The following is a 10311-nucleotide window of genomic DNA, read 5'->3' as shown; positions in this document are numbered from 1 at the left end:
GTGGTAGAGCCCAGAAATGCTATTTTTTCCGTAAATTTATTTAGCCACACAGGCCATTATTTTCTATAGATATTTTTAATATAATTTATCGCATATATTTTTTTGCAATAATACAGAGTTTTATTTTATATGTATGATTGTACTGCTTAGGCAAATTGTGTTGCAGTAAACTATATATTTCTTTGTTATTTTATAATTTAAAATGTTTAGCTGTGAAGTACACATTTGTATCATTTATTCAGTTGTATCTATTTTATACCGATAGTGTAAACACTTAAAATATATCTTAACACGTATACACATTCGTAACTTTTACATTATTACGCGGGTATAATCAAAAAACGATGTGTTACATTTAATTTTAACATTATAATATAGAAGAAATACTAATACAAAACTATTATCATTTTTGATTACTCTGAACGAAGTATATTATTATAATATATTTCCATTTATGCAACCTGGCAGTTGCAATAAGTTTAATAGTTTTTAGCAATAATTCTAACTTTAAAGCCGTGTACAAAATAATTCAAGCTTTTGATCAACATGAATATTATATGATAGATAGGAAATTACTTGGATATATTTTTAATAAATTTATAACAAAATATCATACTACGAGTTTAGAATTTAAAATTGCATAAGATTTTTACTGAACAAAAACCATTAATTTACTTGTAATGATAATTGTAAAATAGAAATGCACGGATTTTACATAAGAAATCCTAGTCGAACCCGTTTTTGTTTTGTACACGATTATTATAGTTTGATTATTCTGTATATATTTAAATTTGTGAAGCTGCTTCATCATAATCTCCTTCATTTTAATTATCATACTTGTGTAAGGCTGGGTATTGCTTTTTATATATTAAATATTTGATACAATTTAAAGTTATGATCTTGTATTCTTGTTACCTAGTAAATAGTAATGATATTTATTAAACAAAAAATGAAATTTTGTATTTAGAACACATATTGATTATAATTATATTCATTAATACATTAATTTATGGTTTACAATAATATGAATACATCATTCAATTTTGAAGTTGAAAATTCATAACTTTTTTGTAATTTATATCTAAGGTTAAAAAACCCAATACAAGGTTGTCCATAAGTTTTCCTTCAAGTAACTGTGAAAAAAATTCTAGCGTCAATATAGAAACAATTTTATGAACGTATGAATTTTTTTTTACGAAATTGAGTAAAATTACGATATATTACAATTTAAATAGAGGTATATAATAATATAATATATATATCCTATAAAATATGGTAAACTGACAAATCATCTCTGTTTAGAATCGTTTTTTCTTTAACAATGATACCTGTCATTACATTCAAATTTAACACATCCATTATAGTGACCTACTATTTCTACTATACATGCTCACCTTTTTTTAAAATTACTTTCCATATTTTTAGTCATAAAATACAGTAGAAGTGTAGTAAGAACCTAATAAACAAAATATTTAGGTTAAGTCCTAACCTAACCTAACCTACGGCACTATTACACTCTTTAATAAATTTATATTTATTTAATAAAATAAATACTAGACTATTGATATCTTTAAATATTCTATATTTTGATGTACAAGTAAAGGTAATATCATCTAATTACTCATCGCCACGAATAAAATATACAAATTCAATTTTTTTTTTACACATCAAATAAATAATTTTGCATTTTTTGTACACAAATATCGTTATTTTGTTTTATAAATATTTAGCATCTCCTAATATTTACAGCAAATTAGGTACCTAAATATTTCCTATGTTTATAAAACATAATTTTCTTTATTAAGCGTATGTCATTACTTCCTTATATATTATTTTCTATAAATGACATTTCTTAGCACATTATTTTTCATAGTATATCATGAATATTATTAGATATCTTGCGTTACGTACTCGTTAATCATTATATATATACATATATACCTACAAATTTAATTTATCTTTGTTTGTGTTTTCAATGTTTAATATTTATATATATATTATTATTTATTACTTGATTAGTTTATAAAATATTATTTGTTTCTTTTTCTAACCATTAATGTGCATTAAGTTCAAATCGTCACCAAACCACATTTCCCCTAATGTGCATCCTAAATTTTCTGTAATTTAAATCGTTAGCTAATAAACACGTCTTACTCTTTTTATCACCACCGATAGTTTTGAATTGTGATACCCATTGTATTATATTAAACTAGATGAATATATATCTATTAATCCGTTAGTAGTGGTCTAGTGGAGCGGACTAAGCATATTTGGGAGTTAATTTGTTAAGTGTTAACCCATAATTTGTTCATACCAGCTGCATACAATATATTGTATATATTATTAACTTAAGCTTAAGCCTTCCTTCATCCAAATCGACATCCAAAATATATTATTATTTCAACTAAAAATTATTATTATTAATTATTTTGCATTCAATATCAATATCATTCGTTAAACATACAGGCCATATAATAACATTTCATTTTTATAATGTTATATTTGTAAATAATTTATAATTTCCAAATATATTAACTGTCACACAATTTTGAAAAAATGATTAAAATAATAATAGCTATTACATTGTAAATAATTAATATTTATATATTTTTTTCAATATAATATTATATTTGAATGAATGTAATCAATAAATAAATTAAAAATAACTATACACAATATATAAACTTAGAAAGTAAGTACCTGTTTAATAAACATTTGAAGTGGGTTTAAGAGTTTTTATTACCTATTATTATTATTATATTATATATTATCATATAAATTACTAAATACAATAAAAATTATAAGCCGTTATATTCAGTACAACTACCTAGGTTCTATAGGTTAATCTGATGTGGTGATTTAGATAAGCTATTTTGAACCTCGTTGGGAGGTTGAAATTCTAGTTTGCAAAAAGTTGATACTCTCAAATAGTTTTCATCTATAAATAGCATTAAAAAACAAAATTTGTAGTTAATGTTACGTCAAGTTTAATTTTAATTATTTATAGAATTTTTTAGATTTTTGTATAAATGAATAAAACAAACATTAAAACACGATTTTAAAAACCAATTATTGATTAAAAAAATATAGAATTATAAATGAAAACAAAAAACACTTTCAGTTAAAATCAGTTAATTTTTTTTTTTTTTAACATTGAATTAATTATTTGTTTTTAAAATATATATCAACGCATAATTAAATTTATTTAGGTATCAATAGGGTTCGATAAAACATCCAGAAAAATTCATTATAAATGTAAACTAATGCAACGAAAAGGAGCGCCAGTCAATGTAAAGCTTAATCATTGAGCTACCCCAACTACATTGATAAATTACAGGTGGACTAGCTGATCTCTTAAAATGTTATTATTTAATATGAAACTTTTTTTATATCTTAAAATGTTTGAGTTAGTTACAATTGTAATGTCATTTATCCAAAAGAAAAAAAAACAATCATTAAATATTTCGCATCACTAGAATATGTATTATTCTTCGAATTTTCTATAAATTTGACGTGATAATCATAGAATTTTTTTTCAGACTCTAAAACAAGACATTTTAAAAATTAAAATACTTTGATACATTAATTAGCGAAAAATAGTGAGACAATAATATCACCATTCACTTAATTATATCTATTTTATATTATTATTTGTTATTAATAATGTAGGTACATTATAAAACAGAGACTATAAATATTTACAAACTTTCTCATTAATTTATTATTTATAGTATTACACTACATAATTTTGTGTTTATCATACAAAATAAAATAACAAGAATAATTAATAGGATAATAAATTCAATTAATTTTTATTTTGGATATATTCGAGCTATGAACAAATTCATTTAATGAAGATGTTTTTTTTTTTTTAATTTGAATGTAATAATTGTTAATATATAAAACAGGTCCTCCAAAGAGCAAAATTGCTATTTGAATTATTATTTCTATAGAATTGACGTATTTTATTTGCATTGTTCGATTTATTGTGATACATATTTTTTTTATATTTTATAAGCATATTGTTTTTCTACCAATTCAGATATTTTAAATGTCCAAACTGATATCGCCAAATTATAAAGTATTATTAATCATCTAAAAATTAAAATAAAATCACTTAAGTCGTATTAAAATAGTATATTCTATATTATTAGCTATTTTATAATATGAATTATATTTTATAGTATTTTTAAATTTAGAAAACTATATAACATATGAAAAAAAATGTACATGTTAACAATTTTAGTTTCTCCAATAAGTCTATATAAATAATAGCTTTGTAGTATAATGGTATGAATAAATTCATTTCATAAGTTAATCCTTAGTCTTTATATTTTTATAGGATTTATATTTGTAAATAATATAGAATTTCCAAATACATTAAATTTTATACAATTTTGAAATAATGATAAAAATAATAATAGCTATTGCATCATAAATAATTAATATTTATACATTTGTACCTGCTTAATATACATTTAAAGTGGGTTTAGAGTTTTTTATTATTATTATTATAAACTATTAAAAATTTAAAAACAATAAAAATTAAAAAGTAAGTCCAGATAGCTAATTTAAGTACAACTACCTAGGTTCTATGGGTTAATCTGATGTGGTAAATTAGGTAAGCTATTTTGAACCTCGTTGGGAGGTTGAAATTCTAATCTGCAAAAAGTTGATACTCTCAAATAGTTTTCATCTATAAATAGCATTAAAAAACAAAATTTGTAGTTAATGTTACGTCAAGTTTAATTTTAATTATTTATAGAATTTTTTAGATTTTTGTATAAATAAATAAAACAAACATTAAAATACGATTTTAAAAACCAATTATTGATTAAAAACAATATAGAATTATAAATGAAAACAAAAAACACACTTCAATTTCATCAGTGTAGAAATTTTAAACTAAATAAGTTTATTTTTTTTTTTTTTTTTTTTTAACATTAAATTAATTATTTGTTTTTAAAATATATATAAACGCATAATTAAATTTATTTAGGTATCAATAGTTTTCGATAAAACATCCAGAAAAATTCATTATAAATGTAAACTAATGCAACGAAAAGGAGCGCCAGTCAATGCAACGCTTAATTATTGGGTGACCCCAACTATATTGATAAACGACAAGTGGCCTAGCTGATCTCTTAAAATGTTATTATTTAATATGAAACGTTTTTTATATCTTAAAATGTTTGGGTTAGTTGTAGAAGCTTAATTTCTTGTTTAATTTTAAGCTCATTCAATATGGTACTAAATAAATATTATATACAAGTTATATTAATATAGAACAAATATTGTACCATTGTAATATCATTTAAAAAAATCAAAAACAATCATTAAGTATTTCGGATCACTACAATACGTACTATTCTTAGACTTTTCTATAAATTTGACGTGATAATCATAGTATTTTTTTTCAGGCTCTAAAAGAAGAAATTTTAAAATTTTATATACTTTGATACTTTAATTAATAATTAGCGAAAAATAGTGAGACAATAATATCACCATTAGATCTATTTTGTATTATTATTTGTTATTAATGATTTAGGTACATTATAAAACAGAGACTATAAATACTTACAAACTTTCTCATTAATTTTATTATTTATAGTAATACATTACAAAATTTCTATTTGAATTATTATTTCTATAGAATTAATGTATTTTATTTGTTTTGTTTGATTTGTTGTGATACATTTTTTTTTTATATTTAATAAGCATATTGTTTTTCTACCAATTCAGATATTTTAAATGTCCAAACTTATATAAACAAATTATAAAGTATTCTTAATCATCTATAAATTAAATTACACCACTTAAGTTGTATTAAAATATTATAATCTATTATTAGCTCTTTCATAATATGAATTATATTTTAAAGTATTTTTAAATTTAAAAAACTATATAAAATATGAAAAAAAATACTTGTCATTATTTTTAGTTCCTCCAATAATAAGTCTATAAAAATAAAAGATTATGTTGTTAAATGTATTTCTAGGAACTAATATATTTTTTAAATTATAACCCTAAAGTGATCATACTTATATAAATAATACCTTTGTAGTATAATTTTTATGAATGAATGTATATTTCATAAGTTAATCATTAGTCTTTATTTTGCTGTTACCTTCTGTAGAATTATACCAATAAGGATCTACACAACAAAGTAAGGAATTGTTTTTATAATAATTGATTTATTTATACGTTTTGATTAATGTATAAATTAATTAAATTCTTATCTTTAAAGTATTTACTAACTTATAGAAATTAATTAATAAAGTAGGTATAACAAGCATAAGAAAAAAGCCTTAATACTAGAATATGTTTATACTCGACTACACCACGAAAAACTAACAATCATAAAATACACGATGCTAAATCGTTGTATCTCGATTTTAATTAACCCGATCACTGTAAAATAAGTGTCGGTCTATCATGCTTTGTAAATAAATTTGAAGGAGATGGACAAAATTAACTTTCACTGGATTGTATATAGCACTCAATATATTTCATGTTATATTCTAAGCTTACCTCCTTTCTCATAGACTGAGTAGTTATTGCTTACATATTCTACAAACATACAGACATTTCCATTCAAATATTATAGATTATAAAGAAGCATTATTTCTTTTCTGTTGGTTATTTTTGGTTGCCTTTGGTTACCATGAATCAAAAAGAATTATTTTTTATTAAATCGATAACAATCCAAAATTCAATCAAAAATATTAATCGAAATTCATTTGTGAATGTGTAAGTCCATTTTTATGACATGTTCTACGCTTTATAATATGGGGTTGAACATCGAAGCTATGAACACTCTTTAAATGTCAAGGAGTATATTGTGTATTTAATTTCGAGTCAATTGATTCAGTAGTTTCCAAGTCTATAAGCCCCATACAGACGTACATTAATTTATAGATATACAATATTATATTTTTGGTGTCATCCCCTCACAATAACCTTAAGGTTTGTATAATAACATTTTTTTAGCCAAGTGAAAATTAAAATTGGCTTAGTTGCTCATCTGACAATTTAACAAAAAAGATTTACAATCACGGTCATTGCGGTTTCAGGAGCAAAAACGCTTTAGATAAAAGACATTTCATTATTTCAAATAATGAAATACCTATAACAAGTCCCTATAAATAATACATTTTTTAACAAAAAAAAAAAAAATAGTCTTCACGCTTAAATTAATTTAATTTTATGTATTTCAAATTATTTTTAAAAAAATTACAAAGTTACTTTTTAGAATTTAGAATTCAGAAAATAATTAAAATTATATAAAACATCATTTGATAAATTATTGAACAGTATAAAAATTACAAAATATTTATTCATTTTCTATCTGGCACAGTCGTAAATAACTTAACTAATAACCTATTAAATGGGAAAAAAAAGTTCTAAAAATATTGCAATTTATTAAAAATGCACAGTGGCACCTAATAAGAAAGTAGAAGTAATAACCTGTTAGTTGTAACCCAATATTTATCTCCATATGACTATCAACAATTTACGATAAATGACAAACAATAGTGCACCACGCGCTTACCACATGGCTATACATCTGCGATTTACTTATTTAGTTCATTTATTACTGTATTAGTCTAAGATTATGCTTATTAGAAATCAATATAAGTGCAAGAAAACGCAGACTTTGAAAAGTTGTTTTAATGGCAAAACTAAAAAATATCTTTATATTAGATGAAATATTTTAATGAAAAATGTTTATTATAATAATATTCAAAAATAAACAGTTTTACTATTATTATAAATTATCATTATTAACTCGATTAATTCGAATTTAAAATCTTAGAATATGTAGGCACTCATGTTTTTTTTTTTAATTTTGAGGTTACTGATTATAGAATACTGAAATTTAAATACCGATTAATTTAACTGTGTTTAATTTGTGCTTATAAGTTAAATCATCAGATTTATTGATAAATTACTAAATTTAAAAAAAGAAATAATATAAAAGTAATTGACTAAGTTTTTTATAATTATAGTATTGTAAACACGTTATTAAACACAGTATAAAAAGTCAAATAAAATCAGATGTGATACCATGACTTTATTATTTTTAATCATCTTTACCATTATTTGAACTCATTGATTCATCACCAAATTTAATATCAATTAATCAATCAGTAATTTATAAATATTTTAAAATAGTTTTATCACATACCAAATCTATATGTATGAAAAACATTTTTGAATTCACTGTATGCTAATATAAAGACATAATAATCATATTTATTCACTATATTTTTTTTAATTAATTAATTTTTTAATATTAGCTTATAATATATAAAATAAATGTATAGTTACTATACTGAGCTAACTACTTAATTTTTATTTTAGAAAGTGAGTCAATAAGGGATGATTATAATATTGATTTCATCATGATGTGTTTTTTTTATATATATTTGATTACACCATAAGATGTCACTAAAATATTTTGATTTTCAAAAATAGAGTTGGTTTTAGATGTAAAGTTGGATCTTATTAGTACTTTAAACAGATCAAACTTAAAAATTCCTAGTACTTATTTTAATAATTGTGAAAAACAAATCAATGAAAAAAAACATAAAAACCGAAAAACGGAATATTGACACAAATATAATTTTCGACAATCGATTTAGTTTTTTGATTTAACTCAAAAACGAATAACTATAAATACTTGACACTTTCAACCAATGTTTAAATTATAATTTTCATTATACGATGAAATTAAAAAACAATTTTTAACTGAGTTATTTGTGGGTATAAGATATTTTCAATTTGTATCGTTTTTTTTTTCTATAAATTTCTATATAAATTTATTTGCTGGGTCGAAATCTTTGAAAATTTAATAAAAGATTCTATTACATAGTTATTCTTAAATCTGTATAAAATATTAAGAATTCACGGTCATAATATTATTTTTTATATGCATTTTAAGTTCCGATTTGGTCGAAATTACTTATTTAAACCATAACTAATGATATATTAATAACTTTATTATAATTTAAAAACGTTGTTCGTGGGAACTTTTATATATTTTACATTACTAAGAATGAGTTATAACTGTACTATACACAGTAAAATTTTTGATTCATTTAAAAATATTATCTTTTTGTATTTTGGTATTTTTTGATTAGGCCGATTGACCGTTCTGCATAGAACCGTTGTTTGTGTATAATGATATATTATAATATTAAATCATTGATCTCAAATTTAACATACCTACCTATTATAGTGTCCTACTCGACACTCGATGTACAGCAGAGCGGTACCCACTTACCTACCTAATTTTAATATGTAATGTAGACTTTCGAATTACGCAATAAATGGATTTACTACAATTATATTTCAAAAAGTATTTTATATTTTCATAACTTGATGTTGAATGGTTACGGGATTGATGATATTATATTAATAATAAATAACTAACAGATAGAATAATAGAAACTCGGTACCTATGCAGTGGCGTGTCCAGCACAAAATAATTGGGTAGGCCAATTTTGTTCTGTAGTATGTTGTTGTAAGTGTGTTCATAACTATTAGAGAAGATTTGTCCTATCACATGGGATATGTTGGATATGATAATAATATTCAATAATATCTGAATATTAATAATATTAATCGCGTAGATAACATTTTTATTTTTGATAAAAATAAATCAAACAGTCAAATAAAAATTGGGTAGGCCAAGGCCTAGTCAGCCTACTCTGTAAACACGCCACTGTACCTATGTAAAGTATTCACATTTAAAATGTTGACGTGACATCAAGTTATTAGAAACCACATTAACATAATTTGAATGTCTGATACCGTCCCCTATTATTAATATTTGTTTGTTGTTTTTTTTTTTTATTTTAAAGTGAAATTTAGATAATTAATATTATTATACTTACAATACAATTTTCCACGTGTTGAAACTGTTAAAACATAAATGGTTTTAGAGTTTTAATCGTTAAAAAAGATACAATTAACTACTATTAAAATCTATAATACCTAAAAATTGTAACAATGCAAACGAATGTTTTAATAATTTTAAGTTTGTTAATAAGTCCACATAATTTAAATGTATTATATCCCAGTTATATATATTTTTTTAATTTATTTTTTTTTTTTTATTTCAAAGTGAAATTTAGATAATTTATATTATTATACTTACACAAATAGTCTCTATACATTTTAACTGTTAAAACATATTATATATTATAGTTTTAGATGTTGTATCGTTTAAACATGCACAATTTTTTACTATTAAAATCTTTAATACCTAAAAATTGTAACAATGCAAAGGAATGTTTTAATACTTTT

This window comes from Rhopalosiphum padi, chromosome 2, assembly GCF_020882245.1.
Source record: "Rhopalosiphum padi isolate XX-2018 chromosome 2, ASM2088224v1, whole genome shotgun sequence".
Classification (NCBI taxonomy): domain Eukaryota; kingdom Metazoa; phylum Arthropoda; class Insecta; order Hemiptera; family Aphididae; genus Rhopalosiphum; species Rhopalosiphum padi.
Note: the sequence above shows the minus strand (reverse complement) of the source record.